General features: G+C 42.7%; 1 long non-coding RNA gene across 1 annotated transcript in view; it reads right to left on the bottom strand.

Annotated features, from left to right (window-relative positions):
- LOC110743759 overlaps positions 1-13,490 on the bottom strand; it is a 226,486-nt gene extending 212,996 nt beyond the window's left edge. Inside the window, exons 1-2 of the long non-coding RNA XR_002523294.2 lie at positions 13,282-13,490; positions 8,884-9,000 (exon numbers count right to left, since the gene is read on the bottom strand). This is a non-coding gene — a long non-coding RNA (uncharacterized LOC110743759). The remainder of the gene's footprint in view (positions 1-8,883; positions 9,001-13,281) is intronic.
- Positions 13,491-13,932: the final 442 nt, after the last annotated feature.

Below are 13,932 nucleotides of genomic sequence, written 5' to 3'. Positions count from 1 at the left end.
GCAGGGCAGCTTCCCTAATTCCTGATGTTGCCTTTCTGTTTCTGACCCGCAGAACTCCAGTGGTCCACAGTTCATGCTGCTCTTACCCGGCCTTCCCATGGATGACTACTTAACTGGATCATCTGAGCTTTGCTTCCATGCAATCACACATATTCTGCCACAGATTTGCTACACTTTGGCGTACACTGTAGGCCGGTGACTAGCTCTCAGTCTGGTTTCCTGTGATGCTTGTCACCACTGGAGCTTTGTTCAGATCCCTGAGCCACATACACACACACACCTTTATTCTCTGTGCAACTGCCTTGTGTTCTGCCCTGTCTGGGCCAGCAGCCTCCAGAGGGGCTTGCGGCGCAGGGGAGGATTCTTTTTCTCTGCCTGCACCATTTACTCCTGGGCTTGTGCTTGGAGAAGCACCCTCTCCCAGGGATCACAAAGGAGAGCTGGCATGGGGGAGGGGGTGGAGAACGCCGCTAGAGAACATTTACCCTTCCTGCACTGTGCCAGACAAACGTAGAACCTATTCCATAAAAGATTTTTTATGTTGCATGGTCCAAGAGAATAGCCCAGCTGCTATCTTTGGCTCTCCTCCATTTCTCACTCCCATTCATAAAATCTTTAGAGAAGGCCATGTGCTGCGTTCTCACAGAGAGGATCAAGTTGTGCTCCAACCCAGAATAAAGTTGGATTTGGATGCAGGTGGCTATAAGGGCCCTGAACAGTCTGTCTTTCTAACTACTATGTCTGTCTACTCGAACTCTTCCTACCTAATTATCCCCCATCATGAATCAATAAATCATATGCTGAGCCTCTCTAAAGACCCAACACTGTGACAGAAGCTGAGGGACCACAGAGCTTACCAAACTTCTGATATTCATGGATTTAGCATTCACAGTGGTCCCAAAGACCCATGACCTATAAAATTTGTCTTTTGCCGAGACTCAAATGTGAATGTTGAACACCATAACACCAGTGTTTGGGAGACAGTCACTTGGTAAGTGAGCCTAGTTGGCCTCGTTAGCTATTCCTTTTTTTTTTTTTTTTAGACAGAGTCTCACTGTGTCACACAGGCTGTAGTGCAGTGGCACAATCTCGGCTCACTGCAACCGCCACCTCCCGGGTTCAAGCAATTCTCCTGTCTCAGCCTCCCAAGTAGCTGAGATTACAGGCACCCGCCACCATGCCCAGCTGCTTTTTGTATTTTTAGTACAGATGGGGTTTTGCCATGTTGGCCAGGCTGGTCTCGTACTCCTGGCCTCAAGTGATCTGCCCACCTTGGCCTCCCAGGGTGCTGGGATTGCAGGCGTGAGCCATCGCACCCAGCCCCTAGTTAGCTATTCTAAAATCACAATGTTATAATTATTTTTTTTCAATTTGCCATATGCCAGGTACTATAATAATTATTGCCTCTATGTTATCTCACTTAGCCATGATTACAGCAACTTCATTCCCATTTTATAGGTGAGAAAACTGAGATTCAGAGGTTAAGAAATTTGCTCAAGATCATACACCTAGTCAACGTGATTGAGCAAGACCACAGAGCTAGTGTGATTAAATACACATAGCTGTTATAGTTAGTGTGATTAAGATCACGTAACTACTTGGTGTGATTTCAGCAAGATCACAGAGCTGGTTACAGTGATTAAGCGATCACAGAGCTAGTATGATTGGGGCTAGCTGAGCAGGAATTTGGTCCCAGGTCTGTCTTACTCCAAAGGTCAAGCAGTTAACCATCTCAATTCTCCCTCCTGTGTCATTCTCTCCTCACTTCAGGGCACACAGCAATGGCCATGAAGTCATCAGAATGTTGTTACCACATGGAAAATGGCACTAAGTGCTACAGATACCTTTAGTGAATGTTGAAAGAGCTATTTGTGGTATGAGAACACACAAAGATTACACTTGGCTCTGAATGGAATACACGTCAGAAAAGGTGAAGAGCCTGAATAAAAATAACTCCACTTTTACAAATCAGAGAATTCTGAAAGATCTGGGATGTCAAGGTTGTTAGACACACAGAAAGAAACAGGGGTCTATATGTGGCTATATATGACTATCTACATATAGATAGATAGATAGATAAGGCATATTTTTCCCGCTCTCAAGAGTCTCACGCCATTAGCTCACCAAGAAAAAGAACAATTCTGCAGTAGGCCGGGCACAGTGGCTCACACCTGTAATCTTAGCACTTTGGGAGGTCAAGCCAGGTGAATCACTTCAGGTCAGGAGTTTGAGACCAGGCTGGCCAACATGGCGAAACGCTATCTCTACTAAAAATACAAAAATTAGCTGGGCTTCATGGCATGCACCTGTAGTCCCAGCTACCTGGGGGGCTGAGGCAGGAAGATGGCTTGAACCTGGGAGGTGGAGATTGCAGTGAGCTGAGATAGTGCCACTGCACTCCAGCCTGAGTGACAAAGTGAGACCCTACCTAAAAAAAAAATAATAATAATAAGTCTGCAGTGACTGACCACTGAAGGCATTCATAAACAGAAGGACACGGAAGCAACTGGAGATGTGCCTGAAGAAGTAAGACTTGAGTTAGGCCTTAGAGTTTGGCACACAGTTTAGCTGGATAGAGGAAAGAAAAGAGAGCTTTCAGGCACATGAAACAGACTGAGACAAGACTCAGAGGCATAAACAAACGTAACAGACACAGGCAATTGTAACCCAGTTCATAAGCTCCACGAGGGCAGGAACTGTCTCAGCTTACCAGTATCTCCAGAGACTAGCACTGGCTAGGCACTCTGAAACTATTTGTTGGTAAAACAAAGAAAGGAAAAAAGAAGGGAAGGGCAGAGGAGAGCAAGAGAGAGAAGTGAAGAAAGACTAAACAAGGAATCAGCATGTTTGTGCAGAAAAGGGGAATAGGTTGGTAGGATCGGGATCAGGTGGAGTGTAGGTAGGCAGGGCCTGGACTAGAGTCAGGGCAAGGAGCCTATGAAAGTTGGAGGCAAGAGGAGGCAGATGGGAGTGCACTGGAAGCCACGGAACATGAACCAGCACGTCTGTGGGGTGAAGACTCCGTAGAAGGGGACACAACCCAGAGGCTGGTTGTGGAGGCTAGTGTGGCAGTCTAGACACAAGAGGAAGAAGAGAGAATGACCTACAGGGATGGCGGAAGGAATGGGAGAAGGGATGAAAAAATCGAAGAGCCTATTGAAGGGGTAAAATCTATCCAATGTTGGTAACAGTTGAGTTGGTAGAGATGATAGGGAGAAATTTCTTGTGGGAAGCTTAGAAAAGTGTAGCACACTTAGAAATGGGGAATAATATGGTATATGAAGACATGATATGGTTTGGATCTGTGTCCCTGCCCAAATCTCACATTCAGTTGCAATCCTCAATGTTGGAGGTGGGTCTGGTGGGAGGTGACTGGATCATGGGGATGGATCCTTCGTGAATGGTTTTAGCATCACCCCCTTGGTGCCAATCTTGTGATAGTGAGTGAGTTCTTGTGAGATCTGGTCATTTAAAAGTGTGTAGCACCTGCCCCATCTCTCTCTTGTTCCTGCCCCTGCTATGTAAGACGCCTGTTCCTCCTTTGTCTCCCGCCATAATTGGAAGTTTCCTGAGGCCTCCCCAGAGGCAGAAGCTGCTATGCTTCCTGTACGGATTGCAGAACCATGAGCCAATTAAGCTTCTTTTCTTTATAAAAGCCTCTTTTCTTTATAAATTACCCAGTCTCAGGTATTCCTTTATAGCAATTGGAGAATGGACTAATACAAGAGGTAAAAGAGGCCGGCTGGGCTCAGTGGCTCACGCCTGTAATCCCAGCACTTTGGGAGGCCAAGGCAGGTGGATCACCTGAGGTCAGGAGTTCGAGACCAGCCTGGCCAACTTGGCGAAACCCCATGTCTACTAAAAATACAAAAATTAGCCGGGCATGGTGGTGGGCGCCTGTAATCCCGGCTACTCAGGCTGAGACAGGAGACTCGCTTGAACCCGGGAGGGAGCCGAGGTGGGGGCCGAGGTTGCAGTGAGTGGAGATCGCACCAGTTCACTCCAGCCTGGGCAAAAGAGCGAAACTCCATCTTAGAAAAAAAAAAAAAAAAAAAAAAGAGGTAAAGAGATACTAAGTTCGGTATGTATGTGATATATAACTTTTTCTATTTTTTTGAGACGGAGTCTTGCTCTGTCACCCAGGCTGGAGGGAAGTGGCAAGCTCTCGGCTCACTGCAACCTCCACGCCCCCCAATCCCAGGTTCAAGCGATTCTCCTGCTTCAGCCTCCCGAGTAGCTGGGATTACAGGTACATGCCACCACACCCAGCTAATTTTTGTATTTTTAGTAGAGACGGGGTTTCGCCATGTTGGCCAGGCTGGTCCCAAACTCCTGACCTCAGGTGATCTGTCCGGAGCTGCGTGGCCCGGCCATAGCGATTATAACTGACGACTGACGCCTGAGCTCTATACGCTTCCACTCTATACCTCCTCCCTAGATTTACCTTCTTCCCTGTACTGATATCTCATACGCCAGTACAAAATGGCGCTCTTCCGGGTTCTTCATCACCCATTTTCCCGCGCCCGGGAAAATGATCAACTTAGGGCGCAGGCGCAACATGACGTCCGACCAAAGAAACCAAAATGTACCTGACCACGCCCACCACAGGGCCACCATCATCGCCCTGGCCCAACCTCCGCCCCTGCCGGTCTATATAAGGCATTACACTGCCACCAATAAACGAAACTTGATCAGGATATTGTCTTGTCTCCATTTCTCGTGTCTCTTGTCCCCCCGAATTCCCACTCCCTCTTCTAGGGCCTACATTGACGATCCTGCTGGACGGGACAGTGATCCACCTGCCACAGCCTCCCAAAGTGCTGGGATTACAGGTGTCAGCCACCGCGCCCCGCCTGACATAGAACTTTAAAATTAAAGCTCAAATATAGATCTAAATCTATAGATAACATTCTGCATAGTAGAGTCCACGAATTTGTTCATGGTTTTATACAAACACATGTTTGTGGGGCCAATATGCACGGTATGGCCACTAAGCAATTTGAATCGAACTACAGAATTTCTGAACTGGAAGAAACACAAGATTGTCTAACACTTATCTGATACACAGCAGACATGTTCAGAACACTCATGCAGTGTACAGCAGTGTTTGCCAACTAGCATCTGTTTGGATAACCTGCAGTGCATACAGCTCACTCCTCTTTGTGGGGTTAGACAGCTCTGTTTGTTAGAAAGTTTTCCCTAATGTTGACATCTTTGACAAAGTGAAGCTCACTTACATCCTAATGGTTAAGAGCCTAAATTCGGCAGTCTTAAAAGATAGGTGAGGAAGATATTGCTACTCTTCCAATATCCACTCTCCCCTTCTTCCTTAGGAAAAAAAAAGCAAAAATTAGTGGAACATGTGGCTATCCAGAAAATGACTACCTTCCCCAGATTCGCTCCCAGGTAGTTTGTCATATGACCTAGCTTTGACCAAAAGTGAAAGCAGAAGTGACGTGGAGAATTTCAGGGTCCATGCCCTAAAAGGAAAGGAGATTGCCTTGCATTTGCCTCTTTTTCCTCCTTGCTGTTAAAATGTTAGTGGGATGCTAACTGCTGGAACAGCTATCTTGAATAAAATGAAAGCTGCACATTGAGGATGGCAGAACAACAACTAGAAAGTCTGAGACTCTCACCTTCTCAGCCACAGCCCCTCATGGGAAAGTAATAATGGTCTATTTTGTGTAAGCTATTTAATTTGGGTTTCTGTTATAGCAGCCAAATTATATGCTACTTAATGCTGTGAGTTCTAATCTCTGGATCTGTCATTTACTAACAGGTTACTTAACTTCTCTGAGCCTCATTTTCTTCATCTGTAACGGTTATCCTACTCCATAGGGTTGCAGAAGAAATTAGACAGTGCACTGAACTGCACTTAGCACAAGGAATAGTTAATAAATTGTAGCTGTTATTGTTACTACTATTTTTTTTTAGAGATAGGTTCTCATGCTATCACCCAGGCTGGAGTGCAGTAGTGCGATCATGGCTCACTGTAACCTCAAATTCTGAGCTCAAATAATCCTCTCGCCTCAGTAGCTAGGACTACAGATGCATGCCTCCATGCCCAGATATTTTTTAATTTTTTTGTAGAGCAGAGGGCTTGCTGTGTTGCCCAGGCTGGTCTCAAACTCCTGTCCCTAAGCAATCCTCACACCTCCCACTATGACCTCCCAAAGCAACTGGGGTTACAGGTGAGAGCCACAATACCCAGCCTACTACTACTACTTATTAATATAAACATTGGTTATCTCAAAGATAAATCTAATCAACTAGAATTCCTTAGAAGTCCAAAAAATTTTTTACTGAACTTTAATATAGTAGTTGAGGATAAGTTTATTAATCTGAACAACTCTGACATGAATAAATGTTTTCATTTCATAGTCAAGAAGCCCAGAAAGGTATAGAAACTAGCTCGGAGCAATACAACAAGTAAGCGGCAAAGTTTGAATTAATTTTATATCCTTTATCCCCTTGAGGGTCAATCATTTGAGGAGCAGGCAATAGGACAGGAGGGTGTGGGTGTGGGTGTGTGTGTGCGTGGGTGTGGGTGTGTGCACACGTGCACACTTGTGCCAAATACTGTCCAAGAATTTCCCTGTGTCTTTTCAATGTCCAACCTCCTATGTTCCTAAAGTACCCAAAAGTCATCACCATGGGAAGGGGCTGGAGTCTTCCTTTATGAAGAGGCTGTTCCGTCACTACTCAGGGTGTCTCTCGAGCACTTTGCAAGTCTCTCACTAATTGAGAAGGCGCTAGTGTTTTCCTTCTATGTGAGGGAATATCTAAGCACACAATGCTAGGCCACTCTAAGCTCCTGTCCTATCATCCCTCCCTAAGTTCCTTCATTTTCTCAAAGTTTTACGTTTTTCCTTTCCTTCCCACAGTTAAAATCTTAACAGAGAGAGCACTACCTTTAAAACACTGCTCAGTTCTCTTTGTCCAAAAGTTACTTTTTTTAGGCTATAAAAAGCATTAAGAGACAAGAAATGCTAAATATTTGAGGATCAATGAATGGTTGTAAGGACAGAAGGAAGGAAGGATGCAGTGATAAAACCTCCTTAAAAATAACCATATCATCTGGCAAAATTGAGAAAATGTTCTGTTATGGGGAGAGACACATGAAAAGGAACAGTTAAGTTGTTAAAAGATAAATTTGGGTTTCAAAGGGAAACTTTTTCATAAAACTAAGACATTCTCACTGCAAAACATATTTTCATTTCACAAAAACAAAGAAATAAAACTTCCCTTTGTTGTGACTCCACAGCTTTGCTCCCTGGAAGTAACCATGCCTCTTATTTCCTTCTAGAAATTCCATTTCACATACAATATTATATATATTACACATGCACGTGTACATATGCCCATAAAATTATATGTTTTTTCTTCTTGCATTAGTTCTAAAACTGACTATAAAAAAACTATTTCTTAAATTCTGATTCTTAAAGCAAAACTCCCTACTAACAAGCAGTAAAAGCCTCGCACATGACAATGTAAGGTCTTCACAAGAATCAGCAAAAGTCCAGGTATTCTGTGAAACAGAAATAATCAAATGCTGCAAAATATTTAATTTCCTATTCCAGGAATGTGAAACAGGTGTAATTAAAATAACACTTTTTTAATTAAGTGACCTCTCTTGACCAATCATCTGTGAATAATTCAGATTTCTCCCTTATTATTACTGTAAAATTGAAACGAGGTCATATAAACAGGAAGATCCTCTTTAACTATCTTTAAGCACCAGCAATATATATTTTCCACCAGTTAAAATCCTTAATGATACAAAAAATCTGTCAAGCATAACTCCCCCAATTCATTTGCCTGAAACCATCAATATTTTATCATGCACTTGCAGTTGGCTTTAATTTAACAGTCCAGGTTACTAATCAAACAAAACACCCAAGTCATTAAAAGTTAGCGTGCCATTTAGAAAGTGCATTTCACGTTTATTAAAATACCTTTCATGCAGCCATTAGAAACCTAAAGTTTTAATTACAATCAGATATTTAGTTCTACTCTGGTTATGCATTTGGCACTCTCTTACAACTGCCCTGATTAATCTTCCAGACCAAGTTCATCCATTACCTCCTGAAATTATTTTCCTCTCAACTTCTCCAGAATTCATCTTTCTACTCCACCCACCACAAATAAGTAAAATGCATTTTAAAGGTGTGCAAAATAACTACCCAAAAGATAACTCATTTAAAAGATTTAATTTCAAATATCATTTACCCTTCATAAAATTCCAAAGAGGCATCATTCAAAAAGACAAATTGAAATTGAAAATTAGCCCTTCGTGTCTTTATTGTCAGTTTTCATTATTTATTTTTCTTTCCAATGATAGGGAAAGTTCGACACACATTTTCTTACAGTTTTCTGACTGAGTGATGCAGCTAAGTATTCTTTTCCTTTACCTTTCCAATTTTCCCTACTTCTCTTCCTGCCCTGGCTTACCCTAACGTTCCCTGAAGGGGATTAGCAGCATATAAAACATCATATTTCGTGTTCAATCTAGCTCCTCTGAATTTCAGCATTTAGACCCTCCATTATCATATTTACTGTAGGTTAAAATACATTTTAGATGGGATTTGGGGCTGATGGTATGGAATCACTTTTAATTTCAAATCCATTAAGGCCTAACTCCTTTATATTTCATTTAAAAATTATTTGAAAACTAGAAATTTTCTTTTTTTTTTTAAGTTTATCTCTCTCTATCCATAGCTTATCATAAGTGGCTCAAAGGAATCAGTTGGCATCTTCAACCTTCTGCCAGGAAATCTTTCTGCCCAAATCCACCATTTTGCTAGGTTTATTTTCTATTTTCCACATTATTACAAATAACAATGTTGTCAAATTTTCCTCCACAAGGATCATGTTTTTTCCCACCTCCAAATCCAGTTTTCTCCATGTCCTTCCATGTTCCACCAGCAGTCTTTTCAGGGGCCTTCCAGCTTTTACTAACTGGCTCCTCAAGGACTTCCAGCTTCTGCCAACTGCCCAGCCCTAAAGCCAATGTCACGTGTGTTAGGGTTTTATTAGCACCCCACTCCCAGGTACCAAATTCTGTTCCAGTTATCTACTGCTGCTTAATTTACAGCTTAAAACAACCTATATCATGTCTTGTGATTCTGTGGGTCAGGAATTTGATCAAGACTTGGTTGGGCAGTTCCTTCGATCTACAAGGCATCAAATGCAATCAGTGAGTCCCCTTGCTGGTAATCAGCTCACAAAAGGGCTGGTCGGAGAGTCCAAGATGGCTTCACTGGCATGTCTGTCACCTTTGTGGGGACGGCCTGGAAGGCTGGGCTTAACTGGGACTACTGCATACTAAGACTCCAACATGGCAATCTCTGGGTATGTGGACTTCTTATGTGTTGGCTCAAGACCCCAGAGAAAGCTTTCCAAGAAAAAAGAAGTAAAAACTACCAGTCTTTTATGGCCTGGGCTCAGAAACTGGCACATTGTCACTTCTACCATGTTCTATTAGTCAAACAATTATAGTGAACAGATTGAAGGAGCAGAGACATAGATTTTACCTGTCAATGAGAGGAGTGTCAAAAACTCTGCAGCCATTTTTAATCTACCACAAATTCTTTAAACTGGGTATTCTTATTCTTATTTTACAAATGAGGAAACCTGGAAGTGTATATTCAGGGCAACTCAACTCTATGCTCCTGGATTGCAAAATATAATTTTTAAATTAGGAAAACAAAGATTAGAGAGGATAATTAATTTGTCTAAAGTCATACAGTTAGGGCAGAGCCAGAATTCTAACTTAATCATCCATCTGCATGGGAAAGTAAGTAAATTCCCTCACTACTCCCAAAAAGCGGTGATTAAAATGACCATCATTTTCTAGAGAAACCAGGTATGTGCCTCTGTGGCCCTGTTTTTTGTCAACTCTGGATACAACTTTCCTCTTTTTCTTTCATCCCTACTCTCAGGTGGATTTCTACAGGGTATACTTCATGAATGTTTATAAAAGAACACGTAATCACATACTACAAAGGTCTTACCAAGGCAATGTCCTTTTGCATTTGTGAAAGTGCATCTGACAAATTCAGCCTGACAATATGATCTCTCAGAGGTAGAGGAAATAATGGAGGAAACTACTTTTCTAGACCAACACGGAAGAATTGTTTGGTGAAGATAAAGTGACAAGAACCTTGGGGAACAAAGAGACTCTGTCATTTTGGAACAATGACCATTGGCATAGGGAAAACTGACAGTTTCCTGTCCTGCGGTGGCAGGAAAAGAGCATACCTCTGGGGACTCGATCTGGAGTTCTGTAAGGAAAGATTATGCAGAGAGGGTAGGGCTTTCAGAAAGAAAATTCTGAACTAATTACTGGAAACTGTTCCTAGAAAGAAGAATGGAGAGCAAGGACTGATGCAGCTACACCAAAAGTACCTTAGCAAGCTCAGGGCTGGAAAAGACGGACTTACCGCAGATGGAGGTCCACAGCCAAGAGGAAATGCAGACGTGGGTCCAAACCTATGGAAACTGTCAGGAAGGCCAACACCCAAAATGCGCAAGTGCTGCTAGGACAGCGAGCAGAAATAAAAAGGTTTCTGTGACTTTGTCTGGAGCAAGGACAAGAAAGATAGAAGTCCCTTGAGTAAAGATTATGGCACGCTGTTAACAGATCATAGAGAAAGCAGGACTGCTCAGCTTCTATTTTGATTTTTTTGGATTTTTGTTGTTTTGGTTTTTTGTTTTTTTTCTGAGACAGAGTCTTGCTCTGTCACCCAGGTTGGGGAGTGCAGTGATGCAATCTTGGCTCACTGCAAGCTCCGCCTCCTGGGCTCAAGTGATCCTCCCACCTCAGCCTCCTGAGTAGCTGGGACTACAGGCATGCGTCACCACACCCAGCTAACTGTTGTTGTTGCTGTTGCTGTTGTTGTTGTCGTTGTTGTTCTTGAGACTGGGTTTCACCACATTGCCCAGGCTGGTCAACTTTTATTTTGCTTCTTTCTTTTCTTTAAAGAAAATAGGCATTTGGCTGGAAAGAATAATATGAATATTGAAGAAACTGAAGCCCAGATGGAGGAGATGATGGTGACAAAACCCCCTTGCTATTGCAAATGGGTTCACTGCTTCCTAAGAATCCAGCATAATTTAATAAATGGGATATCAGAACTCTGTAAATGCAAGATTCTCCCCTCTACAGTTTATGATGTAATGGGAAAAAAATGTGCCATTCAGCTCCCAAAATGGAAGGCTCAAGTGTCCACACATAGAGAATAGCAGGAAGACAGAGTCTAAATGGAGCTGGCGGGGTAGGAAATGAGGAGTGGCTATTAGCTGTGTTAGCTGGTGTGGAGTTTCTTTGGCAGTAATGAAAATGTTCTGGAATTAGATAGTGGTGATGCTTTCACAACTTAGTATTCTAAAAAGCTGACATTATGATCTCTCAGAGGTAGAAGAAACAATGGAGGAAACAGTACCACTGAACTATATACTTTAAAATGTAGAGATTTTATGATATATGAATTATACCTGAATTATTAAAAAATATATATCACATGTTATCTATCTCCTAGGTATCAATTTTCTTTTCCATGTTCACTCATCTAAAAAAATCAGCCACCTTATGCACCAGTTAAAGGACAAAACAAAAGTCTGTTTCGAAAGTTCTTATTCTGGCTGGGCACGGTGGCTCACGCCTGTAATCCCAACACTTTGGGAGGCCAGGGCGGGTGGATCAACCAAGGTCAGGAGTTCAAGACCAGCCTCAACGTGGAGAAATCCCATGTCTACTAAAAATACAAAATTATCCGGGCGTGGTGGCACATGCCTGTAATCCCAGCTACTCGGGAGGCTGAGGCAGGAGAATTACTTGAATCCGGGAGGCGGAGATTGCAATGAGCCAAGATGGCACCATTGCACTCCAGTCTGGGCAACAAGAGTGAAACTCTGTCTCAAAAAAAAAAAAAAAGTTCTTATTCTTTGTGACTGATGGTAAAACATACAAAGAAGCTTAATTTTTAGTTTTATGGAAAAAATAAAGGGCCATAACCAAACCTAGAACATAAGACCTAGAAATAAAAGCAAATACTGGTTTATGTCATTTAAAAAAAGAAAAGAACAAGAAAAACGGATGGAATCACCACTGTGCCAAAATTACACTAAATTACCCATCACAAGAAAGCTGGATGGGATCATCAATGAGCTAAAGTCATGAGTCCAGTTCCTCAATAACTCTCTAGGAATCAACCACATGTGCAATTGATGAAAGAGGTATGACGAGGAGCAAGAACAGAAAAGGCTTAGAGGCTTTAGTGGCCAAAAGCTTTACAAGGAACAGCAGAGTGCTGGGGCCACTGAGCTCTTACTGATGCTGAGCTGAGATCTAGTGTCCAGTGGCGGGTGGTGCTGGGGGTAATGGTCCCACTTTAGTTTATGTGGATCATAATCATATCTAGTGCACTGTATGCCATCCTGGGTGCCAGCATCTAAGAAGATCACAGGTTTACTAGAACCTGACACAATATTGAAGGTCTGACACCATGACCCAATTGGAACAATTAAAAGGACAGATGCTATTTAGCTTGGAAAAGTGAAGACAAAAGAAAAATAGGAAAATTGTCTCTTAAACATTATCATAAGAGGCTGAGCACAATGGCTCACGCCTGTAATCCCCGCACTTTTGAGGGCCAAGGTGGGCAGGCAGATTGCTTGAGCCCAGGAGTTGACGACCAGCATAGGCAACATGGAGAAACCCTGTCTCTACAAGAAACTTTAAAATTAGCTGGGTCTGGTGGGAAATGCCTGTGGTCCCATCTACTCAGGAGGCTGAGGCAGGAGGATTGCTTGAGCCTGGGAAGTTGAGGCTGCAGTGAGCTATGATGGTCCTGCTGCAGTCCAGCCTGGGTGACAGAGCCAGGCCTAGTCTCAAAAAAAAAAAAATTACCCAAAGGATTTAATTCATTTAGGGACTCCAAAGAGAAGGGTGAATTCTTCATGAGTCTTATTAGCAAGGCCTCCAAAATGGAAAAACTTAGAAGTCGCCAAACATTAGAGAACTGAGTTGAGTAACCTCAGACATAACAGATACACGAACCAGAAGTCACAATTAACTGTTGTCACAAATAAATATGAGGAAGCAAGAAAGGGGGTCTCCATTTAAAGTGGAAAAGAAACCTGACCATCAGGGACAAGGAAAAAGAGAAAAGACAATCGGTAGAGATGTATGTCTGGTGAATCCCCGAGCTCATCACGGGAATCTGTGTTATTCAAACATCCCCACACAGATTTTAGGCAGCCAAACTGGCATCTACTTACCATCCAACGTCTAGAAACTACTCTTCTAGAGAGCTCCTTTGATCATGCCACATCTGCCCTTAAAACTCTTTAATCATTCCCCATTATTGACAAAAATACAATTCAAAGTTTTTAACTTGCCTTCAGAACTCTACCTAGCATGGCCTAGATACACTTTATTTTATTTATTTATTTATTTATTTATTTATTTATTTATTTTTGAGACAGAGTCTCACTTTGTAGCCCAGGCTGGAGTGCCGTAGCATGATCTCAGCTCACTGCAACCTCTACCTCCCAGGTTCAAGAAATTCTCGTGCCTTAGCCTCCTGCGTAACTGGGATTACAACCACGCAACACCATGTCTGGCTAATTTTTGTATTTTTTAGTAAAGATGGGGTTTCACTATGTTGGCCACGCTGGTCTCAAACTCCTAACCTCAAGTGATCCGCCCACCTTGGCCTCCCAAAGTGCTGGGATTACAGGCATGAGCCACCATGCCCAGCCCAAATATACTGTTTAAAATTTATCTCCCATTTCTTGCTATCATCAGTCCTGTTCTCTGGCAAACTCGTGTAGCTGTCACTCACCAAGTCTGCATCTCTATTTGGTCCTCGTGTGCATCTGTTTATTCCACGTCCTCCACCTGGAATACCTCCCCTCTATGCATCAACT

This window comes from Papio anubis, chromosome 7 (genome assembly GCF_008728515.1).
Source record: "Papio anubis isolate 15944 chromosome 7, Panubis1.0, whole genome shotgun sequence".
Taxonomy (NCBI): domain Eukaryota; kingdom Metazoa; phylum Chordata; class Mammalia; order Primates; family Cercopithecidae; genus Papio; species Papio anubis.
Note: the sequence above shows the minus strand (reverse complement) of the source record. Positions and strands in the feature narration are given on the sequence as shown.